This window comes from Rhincodon typus, chromosome 6 (assembly GCF_021869965.1).
Source record: "Rhincodon typus isolate 14 chromosome 6, sRhiTyp1.1, whole genome shotgun sequence".
Lineage (NCBI taxonomy): Eukaryota > Metazoa > Chordata > Chondrichthyes > Orectolobiformes > Rhincodontidae > Rhincodon > Rhincodon typus.
In genome coordinates, this window is record NC_063337.1 from 48007369 (window position 1) to 48022431 (window position 15063).

The 15063-nt window shown below is 41.6% G+C and overlaps 1 protein-coding gene across 1 annotated transcript in view; it reads right to left on the reverse strand.

The window, feature by feature from the left end:
• LOC109933936 (PC3-like endoprotease variant B) overlaps positions 1-14620 on the reverse strand; it is a 746762-nt gene extending 732142 nt beyond the window's left edge. Inside the window, exon 1 of the mRNA XM_048598131.1 lies at positions 14573-14620. The gene's annotated coding sequence lies outside the window, so the exon portion shown is untranslated. The remainder of the gene's footprint in view (positions 1-14572) is intronic.
• Positions 14621-15063: the final 443 nt, after the last annotated feature.

Genomic DNA, 15063 nt, shown 5'->3' on the forward strand with positions numbered 1-15063 from the left:
GATGTTGCTTGACCTGCTGTGTTCATCCAGCTCCACACTTATCTCTGACTGCAGCATCTGCAGTTCTTGCTATCTCCAAATTTTCAATGAGATGTTGAACGGTGAGATGAAATTCTCACTGGCGAGCAGCTAGTGGCTTACTTGTTTGCATTAATATCTCATTATTAGTTAAATTCACCTCTTTTAGAGCAGTTTTCCATTCTCCTTTCTGGCAGATAGAACCTGGATGGCAACGATTCCAGATATGAAATTCAGAGTGGGCATCTGGCAACTCCAGCTCTCCTCTTACTGTTCCAGCCTGAGACACCAGTCACCAATGTCTCAGGGCACACTCCGTGGGCTGTGACCGTACTCTGTTCACAGCATTTTCCATGTACCAGCCACACTGAGCCCTCATGGAACATCCCTAATCCACCTGCACGATGGTTTTGCAGTTTAAAGTTACATTGGAGAACATGGGTACCTTTGATTGGAATGCTGCTGCAAGGTCAACTTGAACTCAGGGACAAGCACCAAACTCAAGAGTTGGATCAGTCTGCATCTCAGATATTGTCATTGGCTATTTTAATACTGACTCATTTTGAACCTAGTTGGATGCTCACAGCATCACTGCAATGCTTTTGCTTGATCTTTGCAATGTGCATGTGTTTCAATCAAATGGCCATATCTTAAAGTCTAAAGGGAGCAGTCCTCAGTATAGGTAGACCTTCAGTTAAGGAATCCCTGCACAGTAAGTGAATTGTAAAAGCTAGCATCCAAGTACAGAAGGCAATAGGGAAGGCAAATGGACTGTTAGCTTTTACATAATAAAGAATGGAGTATAATATTAGGGAACTCTTGCTAAATACAAATCAGACCACACCTGGAATACTGTGAACAGTTTTGGTTTCTAAGGAAAGATATATTAGAGGTGATACAAAGAGGTTAAATTGGTTGATCCTAGGAGTGGTGGGAGTTTCTTTTGGGGAGAGGTTGTTTTGATTGGGCTTGTACTCATTGGAGTTTAGAAGAAACAGAATATTTTATTGAAACATATAAAACTCTTAGAAGCTTTGACAGGTAGGTTCAGAGACATTGTTCTCCCTAGTGGGAGAGTCTAGGACCAGAGGGCATAATCTCAGCGAAGGGGTCAGCTATTTAAAACAACTGTTAGGAGGACTTTCTTTTCCCAGAGTAGTGAATATGTGGAATTCTTAACCTCAGAGGGCTGATGAGGCTGTATCATTAATAATATTGAATGCTGAGTTTGATAAATGTTTAATCAGTGAGGGAGTTAGGGTTAATGGGGAAAAGGCTGGAAAGCAGAGTTAACGATTATCAGATCAGCCATGATTTCATTAAATAGTAGAGCTGACTCAATGGACTGAATAGCCTACTTCTTTTATTACGTCTTCTGGTCCTGTATCTAAGTGAAGGACAGCAAGCGTTACCAGTCCAGGGGAATGGGCGTGGTCAGTCAGTTGCTTGGGCCAGTCAAGGTCAGGGAGTCCAAACCTCAACAATCCAGAGTGTGGGCCACGGTCAGCCATGTGGATCCCTGTGGATCCATCCCAACCAATTTGGGAATCTGAGAAGTTAGTCAAGGAGTTGCACATGGATCAGTCAGGTATGTCTCAGCCAGTCAAGGGATGTGCCCTGATCAGTCCTGGAGGTCAACCCACTAAAAAGTAATGGGGTCTATAAAGGGGCCACTGCTGCAAGAGGGAAAGTAAAGAAGCTGGGAAACTCCATTGTGAAGATTGTATGCTGCAAGATTACATACAAAAGGGATAATAGTTATGACCGAGGGAAGGGGCAACTCAACATATAAGGAATGGGAGGTGATAGGAAGGAGTACTACAGGAGCAGGTGTCATTAACAGTCACCACCTCACTGCCTTCAATGGCGAGAAGGCAGGGAGCAGCGCATTAATATGTCTGGCAGGACAACTTAGTGTGCCCAGAGCACAGGGGTGAGCTGTTGAGATTAACTGTTAAATAATTGATCTGGATGGTACTATGTGGAACTTCAGAGCTAGTGACATTGATGGGAAGGTTTTCCAAGAAGGAAGTTTGTAGATTTAGGGTTTCATCTAGAGCAAGAGGCTGAGCCTGTAACAGTTTTGGATGAAGACCAGTAATACTTGATGAGCTGTCAATGGCGGGCAGCACGATGGTTCAGTGGTTGGTATTGGCTATCTCACGGTGCTACGGACCTAGGTTCAATCCCAGCCTTGGGTGACTGTCAGTGTGGAGTTTGCATGTTCTCCCTGTGTCTGTGTGGGGTCCCACCCACAGTCCAAAGATGCGCAAGTTAGGCAGATTGGCCATGCTAAATTGCCCTGTAGTGTCCAGGGATGTGCAGGAAGGGTAGATGAGCCATGGTAAATGTGAGGTTACAGAGATAGGATTGGAGGTCTTGGTCTGAGTGCTATGCCATTTGAAGGTACACAGACTTAATGGGCTGAATGGCCTCTTTCAGCATTGTAAGGATTCTGTAATTCTTAGCCAACTGAAGAATGGATTGAAGATGGAGATGTTCTGTCACAAACACCACTTGCTCACTCAGACACCCTGAACAGCTGTGCATCCTCAATCCCGTCTTCAGGATCATCAGGTTGCCCTGGTCTCCCTCTGAATCTGTCCAGCTTCTTACTTATCAAGAAGTAGAATAATTGACCTGGAGTACCATCTCCTTCCTCTGTAGTGTCGAAGGAATGCAAGTGGGGAACTTGTGCCTGGGTTTGGACCAATTCCCTCTGAGAGGTCCTGAAAACTCCAGCCTCCCTTATAGACAAGGTTTCAACTCCTCTACCAACTGTTCCACCTCAGCCGACTTTTGCCATGACTTGATGCCTATCCTATGGAATGCTGTCAACCATACCTAAAATGTAACATGAGATACACACCTATGGCCGAAAAATCATGAAACAAGATTCTTTGTTCCATTGACATCAAATGTGTATAAATAGAAAAGGATATTATAGATTACAACAATCTATATCCACTATGTACATGGAAGAGCCATATGGATCATGGAGGAATTCCTGTTTCCCTGCTCTCCCTCCACCAAACACACACTTCCATTTCCAGTGAGCCCATTTGACCACTTCAGCTTCCCTCCCTCACCATTGCCATCTGCTGGTGGAGAGCCATAAGAACTATTCAGCTCCGTTGCTCAGTGCCCTCCATCAACATTTCCACCTTCTGCAGGAGGTTCAGTTCCACTTGACTATGCCATTGCAATCATGGAGCATTTTTAATGCTTGTGCTTCCAGCTTTAATGATGTGAAAAATCTACACATTTTTCTCCCATCCCCTGAGAGAATGAAGTCCTTCATAGCTCAGTGTTGTATTTCCTCCTTCTTATTTTGAGAACATTTCAAATTGGTCTGGAGACTGCAGAAGGGATAAGATCTTTCCTTTTTGCAACCTGTCGAGCCCACCTGCATTTCTCTATTTCTTACATAGATTGCCTTTTCAGTGTCCACAATATCGTGCTCCCAGACCCATTCTCCACACTCTGACCTCAACAGACAAGAACACTGTCCTTAAAATCAATCTCAAGCAGCATGTTGCTTATGGCTGAGTACAGAGGTAGGTCATCTACATGGGACTCCACAGAAGTCTGGCCGCCAACAGTCCTCCATTGGCTGTGGGTCCTTGTTCTCTTATTCAAGTAACTAAGAATGACTTTGAAATAATATGGAATCATATACCGCTCATAGAGGCATAGAGACGTACAGCACAGAAACAGACCCTTCAGTCCAATTCACCCATGCCGACCAGATTTCCTGCATAAATAAATCTAGTCCCATTTGTCAACATTTGAGCCAGATCCCTCTGAGCCCTTCCTATTCATGCACCCATCCAAATGCCTTTCAAATATTGTAATTGTACCAACCGCCACTACTCTTTCTGGCAGCTCATTCCATACATGCACTACCCTCTGAAAAAATTGCCTCTGAGGTCCTTTTTAAATCTTTCCCCTTAAACCTATGTCCTCCAGTTTTGGACTCCCCCACCCTGGGGAAAAGACCTTCCTCATGCCCCTCATGATTGTGTAAACCTCTATAAAGATCACCCCTCAGCCTCTGATGCTCCAGGGAAAATAGCCCACTTGGACAATAGTCAATTCCTTAATAAGAAAAGCATATTAAAAAAATACATGCCTATTAGTGCCCTCACACCTAAACAAAATATACTTCAACTTTAAGAGCCTTCTTGAATTCAGTAGGGGAATTGAAGGTTAGCATTCCTCAACCTTTTACATTGCTTTGAATGATTTTCGACAACGTGAAACACCAAGTCATTATGTACAATGTGCACGGATGATGTTGAAATGTGTTTAAACTCATCATTTTCAAGGCTTTGGCATTTCTTTGGGTCAAGATTTGTTGTTGACAATCATAAATTAGGACATATTCTAATGACACTGGACATCTTGGGTGACATTTAATCTTAGCCAAATGGCTGCAGCTTTGCTTTCTCAAATGGCATCTTTGGAAAAACCTCAGGCCAATGAATGTCTCTTTAGTTCAATAACAAATTGTTAGTCCTCTCCAGCCTAGAAGTTTAAATGTGATCCTTTTCAAAACATCTGCTGCTGGGAATTTGTAAAATTTAAAAATGCATATTTTTTTAAACAGAGTCTCAGCTGAATAGGAAATAAGTAACAAGACATGCCAGTGTCAGAAAATCAAATGTAAGACATAAACTTGCTCCCTTGCAAATGGCAATGGACTCTTCCTGTGAACCAGTAAGAACTGTTGTTAAGCAACAATGCAGTAAGTAGCTTTGTATCTGTCTACAACTAATAATTAGAATTCGATTTCATTCTCTTTAAATCGTTCCAATTTAGATGAAAAATCTGAATTATCTTCCAAAGTAAAAGCATTTGGGAAGCTTTATCTCTCAATAATATAATAACAACATGCACTAGGAATGCCTTCAGAATGAGCATTTTCTTGTAGCATTTAACAAAAAATACACTAATTCCAGGACTTCCCGTTTTTTGTTTCAGATTTCCAGCATCCTCAATGTTTTCTATTTTTTTGACATAAAGTTTTGAGAAAATACACTAAATATAAGCAGAAATATCTTGAATTGAAGTAGCTTTATTGTTACATGCACTCAAATGAAATCGAGTTTATAAGTTGTCACTTATAGCACCATTATGGATACAAAGGTGCCTAGGTACAGCTTCTTCAGTTACAAGATCGGTTACAGTATAACAATGGCACCATCTTAGGCACAGAGAACCTAAGTACAATCCTTAGCTAGAGAATAGAGAAACCAAGGAAAGAAAAGTGTTATCTTACAGCTTTACACAGTATAACCCGAGGCTGGAAAAAACAAAAAGCAAAGTTAAAGAGACATACATCACAGTCTCTCTCCAACAGCTTTCCCAGCAGACCAGCGCAGGAGATCTCCCACATGGTCTGACAACTGGCTGCCACTATGTTCCTCACCAGGTCGCTGCCCTTTGCTTTGGACTGGACCACTGGTCTCTTGCATCCTTGCTTCGGACCACTGACCCTGCTTCAGAAGCTGAAGGTCAGACGCTGGGGCCGGGTGTCCGAGGCCAAGAGTCCAAGACGACAGATGAGGAGAAGAAAATTACAGAAGGAATTGTTCTTTTCTCACACTAACCTGTATGTGAGTCCCATTCCACAACATGATTCACTCTCAACAGACCTCTAAATTGCCAATCAAGCCACTTGGTTATACCAGAGCAAAATGCAACAAATCACTCAGTTGTAAATTAGGACATAGCAAAGGCACACCTAGACCAGATAATTTTGCAAACTGTCCTCATGAACATCTGACATTGATGCTAACTTTAAGAGGACCCTTCAAAGATCAATCAAACAACAAACAGGAATAATCATCCTCATTAAATCATTGCCAGTCATTAAAGTTCCAGATGCCTGCATTAACAATCCCACATATCTTACCATTCCTCTGGCAGAGCTGTATGCATAGGGTTTTGAAATAACTCCACAGAGGCCAGTATCCCATCACCAAGTCTCTCTTTATTTACACATGAACAGTCCTTGATTTTAGTACTGCCTCATTCAGAGTCAGGTGCCAGAGTGTCAGGATCTCTGATACTTTGCATCTTATATATCAGTGAGGGCTCCCTGATTGGATTATAATAACAGTGCCAATCAGGGAACTCATAGTCTATGGTGTCCAGCTGGCTGACCTTGTTACAATCACTACAGGCTTTACAGTCAGGAGAGAATTCATAGGAGTATCCAGCAGTGGATTCAATTAACTCCCATATATTTGGATCCATCATGAGCAAGAGAACTTTTGACTGATTGCCAATTATCATCCTCCCTCAACATGTAAATCAATGGGGTGGCACGGTGGCTCAGTGCTCAGCACTGCTACCTCACAGTGCCAGGGACCTGGGTTCGATTCCACCCTCGGGCAACTGTCTGTGTGGAATTTGCACATTCTCCCCGTGTCTGCATGGCTTTCCTCCGGGTTCCTCCCACAGTCCAAAGATGTGCAGGTTAGGTGGACTGGCCGTGCTAAATTGCCCGCAGTGTTCAGGGATGTTAAGATTAGGTGGATGGGACTGGGTGGGTGCTCTGAGGGTCGGTGTGGACTTGTTGGGCTGAAGGGCCTGTTTCCACACTGTAGGGATTCTATGATCTAATTCTCCACTGTGTTGAACTGCTGGGTGTGACAGCTGCAAGTGAAGACGCTTAGAAGTTCATCACCAAACGGTGACTCTGTGTTACTGCCAGTGACTGAGCTGGCTAACTAGGCTTGTAGCAGGCGATGAAAAACACCAACAAGAAGGAATAACCTACTTGACATGCGCCTCACCAATCTGCCTGGTGTCACAGATGTATCTGTGAGTGATATGATTGGCGGGAATGACAATCCTTGTCGAAATTAAGTTCCATCTTCACACCAAAGAAACCATCCATCTTGTCGAGTGGCCATATTACCGCATTAAGGGAGATTGATTAAAAACAGATCCAGCAGTTCAAATCAGGGCCTCAGCAGCAGCAGTGCCACAAGTTGCAGGATAATGCTGCCCAGCATTTAATTTACTCCTCTGTCACCATCAAGCCAAATAAGAAACCTGGTCCAATGATTCATGTAGAGAAGTGTGCTTCGAGCAAAAGCAGCCGACCTGAACGTGAGCCAACTTGTGAAGTTACAACACAGGACAACATGCCTACTCAGCAGCAGAAGCAGTGTGCTATAGACTAAGCTAAGCTCTGACAACCAACCACTCTTGTAAATGTTCTGCAGCTTTAGTATATCCTGTGCTGGATAATTAAACAACGCGCATGAGAAGTTAAATAAATTCACTCCACATGACGTCAAGAAAGGACTGAGTATACTGCACACAACAAAGGGCTCAGGCCCAACACCATCCTACCTGTAATGCCTGCATTAGAGAAGTAGCCATGCCAGTAGTTAAGCTGTTCCAGTATAGCTACAGACACTGACAACTCTCCAACAATGTGATAAACTGTCCAGTTATATCCTGTCCAAAAGAAGCAGCAACCAGGTGGTTAGGGACACCATTACCTCCAAGTCACAAATCATCCTGTCTTGGCTGCATATCCTTCTTCCATCCTCAGCATTGGATCAAGATCATGGAACTTTCTTCCCAACAGCATTAAAAGAGTGTTTTCATCATATAAAATACAATGGTTCAGGAAGTAGGCTTCTCACCACTTTCTCAAGCGCAAATGAGGCAGGTCATAAATATCAGCATTACTAACAATGTCCACACCCTGAGAATGAATGTTGTATTGACTGTTTAGTTAAAATCCTTGTTAATTAATTCATTCATTCATCAGCTATACTGGAACAGCTTAACTACTGGCATGGCTACTTCTCTAATGCAGGCATTACAGGTAGGATGGTGTTGGGCCTGAGCCCTTTGTTGTGTGCAATATACTCAGTCCTTTCTTGACGTCATGTGGAGCGAATTTATTTAACTTCTCATGCGGGTTAATTATCCAGCACAGGATATAATAAAGCTGCAGAACATTTACAAGAGTGGTTGGTTGTCAGAGCTTAGCTTAGTCTATAGCACACTGCTTCTGCTGCTGAGTAGGCATGTTGTCCTGTGTTGTAACTTCACAAGCTGGCTCATGTTCAGGTCGGCTGCTTTTGCTCGAAGCACACTTCTCTACATGAATCATTGGACCAGGTTTCTTATTTGGCTTGATGGTGACAGAGGAGTAAATTAAATGCTGGGCAGCATTATCCTGCAACTTGTGGCACTGCTGCTGCTGAGGCCCTGATTTGAACTGCTGGATCTGTTTTTAATCAATCTCCCTTAATGCGGTAATATGGCCACTCGACAAGATGGATGGTTTCTTTGGTGTGAAGATGGAACTTAATTTCGACAAGGATTGTCATTCCCGCCAATCATATCACTCACAGATACATCTGTGACACCAGGCAGATTGGTGAGGCTCACGTCAAGTAGGTTATTCCTTCTTGTTCGTGTTTTTCATCGCCTGCTACAAGCCTAGTTAGCCAGCTCAGTCACTGGCAGTACTACAGAGTCACCGTTTGGTGATGAACTTCTAAGCGTCTTCACTTGCAGCTGTCACACCCAGCAGTTCAACACAGTGGAGAATTGGTTCACATGTTGAGGGAGGATGGTAATTAGCAATCAGTCAAAAGTTCTCTTGCTCATGATTGATCCAAAGATATGGGAGTTAATTGAATCCAATGCTGGTGACTCCTACGAATTCCTTCATGACTGTAAAACCTGTAGTGATTGTAATAAGGTCAGCCATCATAGAATATGAGTTCCCTGATTGGCACTGTTATTCTAATCCAACCAGGGAGCCCTCGCTGATATATAAAAAGATCCTGACACTCTGGTAGCTGACTCTGAATGAGGCAGTACTAAAGTCAAGGACTGTTCATGTGTAAGTAAAGAGAGACTTGGTGATAGGATACCGGCCTCTGTGAAGTTATTTCAAACCCTTGTGCATACAGCTCTGCCAGAGGAATGGTAAGATATGTGGGATTGTTAATGCAGTCATCTGGGACTTTATTGGCTGACTGGCATGTTTCAATGAGAATGGTTGTCCTTGGCTGTTGTTTGATTGATCTTTGGAGGGCCCTCTTAAAGTTGGTGTTGATGTCAGATGTTGGTGAGGAGGATTTTGAAAAATCATCTGGTCTAAGTGTGCCTTCTCTATGTCCTAATTTACAACTGAGTGATTTGTTGCGCTTTGCCCTTGAACAATTCAATTGGCAATTTAGAGATTTGTTAAGAGTGAATCATGTTATGGAAAGGCAATCACATAAAGGTTGTGGGAAAAGGACAAGGGAAAATTGGTTTAGTTCTTATCATAACTTGATTATTTTTACAGATGGCTTTATGGACATCAGCCTTTTATTTACAGATATTTAAAACAAAATTTATGACTAGAATCACAATCACCACCATCCCTCAGTCCTTGGCCATGTGATTCATAACATTCGAAATTCTATGAGTACAGGGAGAGAATAGGGCCCCTTAAATACCAAGAAGGCTGTCTATGTGTGGAACCAGAGTAGATGAGAGAGATATTAAATGAATATTTTGTGACAGTATTTATTGTGGAGAAAGACATCGAAGCTAGGAAACTTGGGAAAATAGTCATGTCTTGAAAGCAGTCCACATTACAGAAGAGGAGATGCTGGAGATCTTAAATCACATAAAGGTAGATAAATCCCAGCACCTGATCCAGTGTATCGCAGGACATTGTGGGAAATCCAGGGAAGAAATTGCAGAGACATTTGTATCATCTACAGCCATGGGTGAGATGCCAGAAGACTGGAGGGTGGCTATTGTTGTGTGTGTGTGTGTCTTTTTTTTAAAGGAAGGCAGCAAGGAAACTCTAGGGAACTGCAGACGATTGAGTCTGACATCAGTTTTGGGTGAATTTTTGGAAGGGATTGTGAGGGATTTAGATGCATTTAGACAGGCAAGGACTGGTTAGGGATAATCAGCATGGCTTAGTGCATGGGAGATCATGTCTCACAAACCTGATGGAGTGTTTTGAAGACATGACCAAGAAGGCAGATGAAGGCGGAGCATTGTCCACATGCACTTTAGTAAGGCTTTCGGTAAAGTTCCACATGGTAGACTGGTTAATGAAGTAAGATCACATGGGATCCAAAGAGACCTAGCTAATTAGATATAAAATTGCAAGAGACAGAGGGCGTTGGTATAGAGTTATTTTTTGGTCTGGGGCATTTGACCAGCAATGTTCCACAGGGATCAGCGCTGGGTCCACTGTTGTTTTTCAGTTATATAAACGAATTGGATAAGAATATAAGAAGCATGGTTGGTAAGTTTGCAGGTGACACCAAAATTGGTGGTATAGTTGACAGTGAAGAAGGTTACCTGAGAGTCCAAGGGGATCTTAATCAGCTGGACCAATGGGCTGAGGAGTGACAGATGAAATTTAATTTAGACAAATTAATGTGAGGTGCTGCATTTTGGTAAGACAAACCAGGGCAGGACTTACACATTTGATGGTAGAGCCCTGAGGAGTGTTGTCAAACAGAGAGACCTAGGGGTTCGGGTACATAGTTCTTTGAAAGTAGCGTCACAAGTAGACAGGGTGATGAAGGTGTTTGGCATGCTTTCCTTTATTGATCAGAGCATTGCCTATAGGAATTAGGATGTCATGTTGAGATTGTACATGATGTTAGTGAGGGCACTTTTGGAATACTGTGTACAGTTCTGTCTGCCCTGCTATAGGAAGGATATTACTAAATTGGAAAAGGGAAAAGAAAGGATTTACAAGGATTTAACCGGGACTGTAGGGTTTGAGTTATAAGGAGAGGCTGGATAGGCTTAGACTTTTTTTCTCTGGAGAGGTGACCTTAGAGAAGTTTATAAAATCATGATGGTCATCGATAAGCTGAATTGCCAAGATCTTTTTCCCAGGGAAGAGGAGTTCAAAATAGAGGGCATAGGTTAAGGCAAGAGGAGAAAGATTTAAAAGGGACCTGCAGGGCAGCTTTTTCACACAGAGGGTGGTACATTTTTGGAAGAATCTGCCAGAGGAAGTGGTAGAGATGAGTACAATTATAACATTTAAAATACATTTGGACAGGTACATTGATAGGAAAGGTTTAGAGGGATATGGGGAAAACACAGGCAAATGGGACTAGTTCAGTTTGGGAAACCTGGTTGGCATGGAAATGTCAGACTGAAGGGTCTGTTTCCGTGCTGTGTGACTCTATGACTCAATGTGGTGGTGATTCAGAAAGGGGAAGAATATCATATGTGGATGCTTGGTGGGTAGCCTTTTGTTGGAGCAATTGGGGCCTTTAAGTGGCCTATTGATGGCTATTCCGGGGTGTTTCCTACTGTCACTTGCATTTCACCAGGAGTGGGGAGGTAGGAGTATATCCAAACCACACAGCGAGGCTACCTGGAATATTCTGGATGCTTTGGGATGGTCAATGAGTCCCTCCTGTCAGGTACCTGTGTCCCTCGGAGAACTACCTCACTTGATGAATCCCCTCCATCACTCACCAGGACCTGTTTGACTACCCACAATCATTCACCCACTTAGCTTTGTTCCATGCCTTTCACTGTACTTCCGGTTTTGGCCTAATGCAGTCCAGCAGTAGCTATGTTGCTGACACTGAAGAACTGTTGGCCACCCTATTAGAAAATTTTGACGACTTTTCATGTCTAACACTGTTCAACAGGCATCATATGTGTTCATCTGTGATCATCTATATTCAAATGTGATCATTCAGCCATCACTTGTCATTCACAAAGTAATCAAATAGGGTTCTAGTGATTATCAAATGAAATCATACAAAATTGAAACATTATTTGTGATCATTTAGCACCATTTAATTATCTTCAAAGAGAGAGAAGCATTCAACTAATGGCAGAAGTGATTGTAACATTCTAAATTATAATAATCACAACAAAAGTTGAAGAAGTTTCAGACAACAGTTGACATCGAGATTATTGTGCTATGGATTTTTCAATGACCCAACTAATGCAGTTTTCTATGTATGCATTTTGCAGATTGGTTAACATTGGGACAGTGAGTATATTACGTGGAGGGATCTTAATCCACCTCCATTGTTGTTATCAAATGATGGCAAATGATGTTACTGAACGTTTTGAGTATATTTGAATGCAAAACTCTAGAATCATAGAGTCATGCAGCATGGAAACAGACCCTTCAGACTAACCAGTCCATCCAACCACAATCCCAAACTAAACTAGTCGCAACTGCCTGTGCTTGGCCCATAACCTTCCAAGCATTTCTTATTCATGTACTTATCTAAATGTCTTTTAAATGTTGTAACTGTACCCACATCTATCATTTCCTCTGGAGGTTTAATCCACATACCAACCACTCTGCGTAAAAGAAATTGCCCTTTGTGTCTTTTTTAAACCTTTCTCCTCTCACCTTAAAAATATGCCCCCTAGTCTTGAAATCCACCACCCTAGGGAAAAGACACCTGCCATTCACCTTATCTATACTCCTCATGATTTTATAAACCTATATCAGATCACCTGTCAACCTCCTATGTTCCAGTGAAATGAGTCCCAGCCTCTCTCCCAAACCCTCCATTATGTTGAAGACTTTTTGGCAGAGTGGGATCTCTGGAATTGTGACTTCTTGGGGGAATGGGGAGGAGTCTGGAATGAGATGAAAGTCACCACCTCATGTAAATGATTGTCTGAGAACTGTAACATCTGCTTGTGGCTTTCAGAGCCAGAGGAGGTGAGCTCACCCATTTCCAACCAATGGGCAGAACGCTGTCTCTGTATTAAATCCTGCCACATATTCTCAGACTCCTGACGTGAGATTTGAGTTACCTGAATTGCTTGTGCAGGAAATACTGGTCAAGTAAAATGATATTTACACCACCACGCCTAAACCTAACTAGTTGAGGTTTACCAATTTTCATTCATGATGTAAGAGAGATATTGAAGCAAACTCTGTTATAAACAATTTCTAAAAAGAAAAATTCATTCATAGGTTGTAGGCTGGGGCAACATTTATTGCTCATCCCTAGTGTAGGTCAACCTACAATGTCATTGGAGAGCGAGTTCCAAGATTTTGATCCAGTGACAGTGAAGGAACAATGATATATTTCCAAGTCAGGTTGTGAGATGGCATGTCAAGTCAAATATTTTAGCTTTACCTTTGAAACATTTGTTAAATAAAATGCATAATGAAACATGGTGAGGCAGCATAAGGCAAAATGAGGCAGCATAAAGATGCCATTACCTGATAGATGCAGTGTTAATAGGATGCTCAGTGGGTGCAATCAACTGCAAAGGAGGCAGATAGCCTTAACTGGAAGTGAGTCTGAAAAACTTAGCTGTGATCTCCAGCATTTGTTGTTTTCAGTACAGATTCCAGCATCTGCAGTAATTTGTTCCTGAATAACTGCAAAGTTGAAGTAATGACATTTTTTTTTCAGGAACATGGTTGTATGTCTCATAATACATTTCATTATGGTATTTGAAATATCTACAATAAGTAAATTTACCATTGCATGTGATCTGAACATGAATGATTGCAGTAGATTGAAAGAATAACTCATATGCCTTTGTGCACAGCCCTGTCCTTTACGAGCTGGTTGGGGTAAAATCTGAATCCTTATCGACTGCACCATAAACTGGAACTATCTTGAAACACTTTCTACTTAAGCTAGCCTTTGACATATCAAAAAGGTTTTTATGCAAATTAAGGTAGGTCAGCAGATTCATATTCAAACAGCTTGTTCCTCCAAACAATAATATAGCAATTTTGTGAACCTGATGAACCTGTCAAACTTCAATCTTTTTCTATCACATGGTAGTTGCAGTGCACCAGATATAAAATTTGTTTAAATGAAGAACCAAATGACTGATAGTTTACAGGTAGTACACAAATCTTAATACCATACAACTTGTTAAAGGTCACATACATATATTACCATCTTTGACCAAGATAATAATCAGCTGACCTGCTGTAAGGCCAGAAAAGTACATTGCTGGCAGTTGATGTTTGTACACGCATAAGCCAACTCATTTTTCTTCCCCTTCCTCTGAAAGGGAGACAGACAAGGAATTCTTTCTTCTATTCCCCAGTTCTCTCTTTTTTAGGAATTATGTTGCTTCCATTTAGTGTTCCTCCACAGCCAAGATGGGTCGGATAGTTTGTGGAAAATCATCCAACATATGGTATCTGACACCCTTTCCACCATATGACACAATCATCTTCATGTTTCAACCTCAGGAATTCTAACTTGGGGACTGAAACACGAGCTTGCAATAAGGTAAAGAAGGATGAACCTTTGGGACATGTGACTGCTTTTCAACACAAAGTCATCCACAGTAACTATTAGCTGATGCTGCTGTACCACCAATTATAATTAATGAATTATAATTTTCTATGTCAAAACAATAAAACGTTCAGTCCCATATAGCTATCATCAGACGTAGAAACAATATAACTGTTAAGAATTTTTAACAGCTCTGCACCAATGAAATTTAATACTTACTTCTACAGGTAATACTTAAAAGAGAGCTTTTTTCTTTTAAATTACTGCATTTGAAAATAATTTCCTACCTTTGATAAATAATTCTCAAGAGTCCAGAAGGCAGAAGCTTGTTGAAGAATGTGTGAAAAGAAGGTTGAATGAAATATGATCCACACCCATGAAATTAGAATCCTTACAGACTACGTTGCATAGCTGGTTTATTTGTTCTGTTAATGTAGAGCCCGCCCACTTTTGCTGCAATCAGTCTTTAACTTGGAAAGGAATTTATTAACAGGATAAAAAAAAAACTAAACGGGTATGAATGATGCAAAGGCATTAGCTACTGGTGAATCCTCTCCATGTGGCACTTTAAGCTGTCACTAGTGCAGTCTATCAACATCTCGTTTACTTCATAAAATGATTAATTTTCCAATTTTTCAAAAAGAGTCTAACTTAAAATTGCCTCAGCAAGTTGTGCAGAAGCAGTAATTATAATAATCCAAGTGTACGTTCTCTTACATAACCTCCCCTTCATTCGTATGATGCCAATGAAGATATTCCAGACCCTTTCAGTTATATT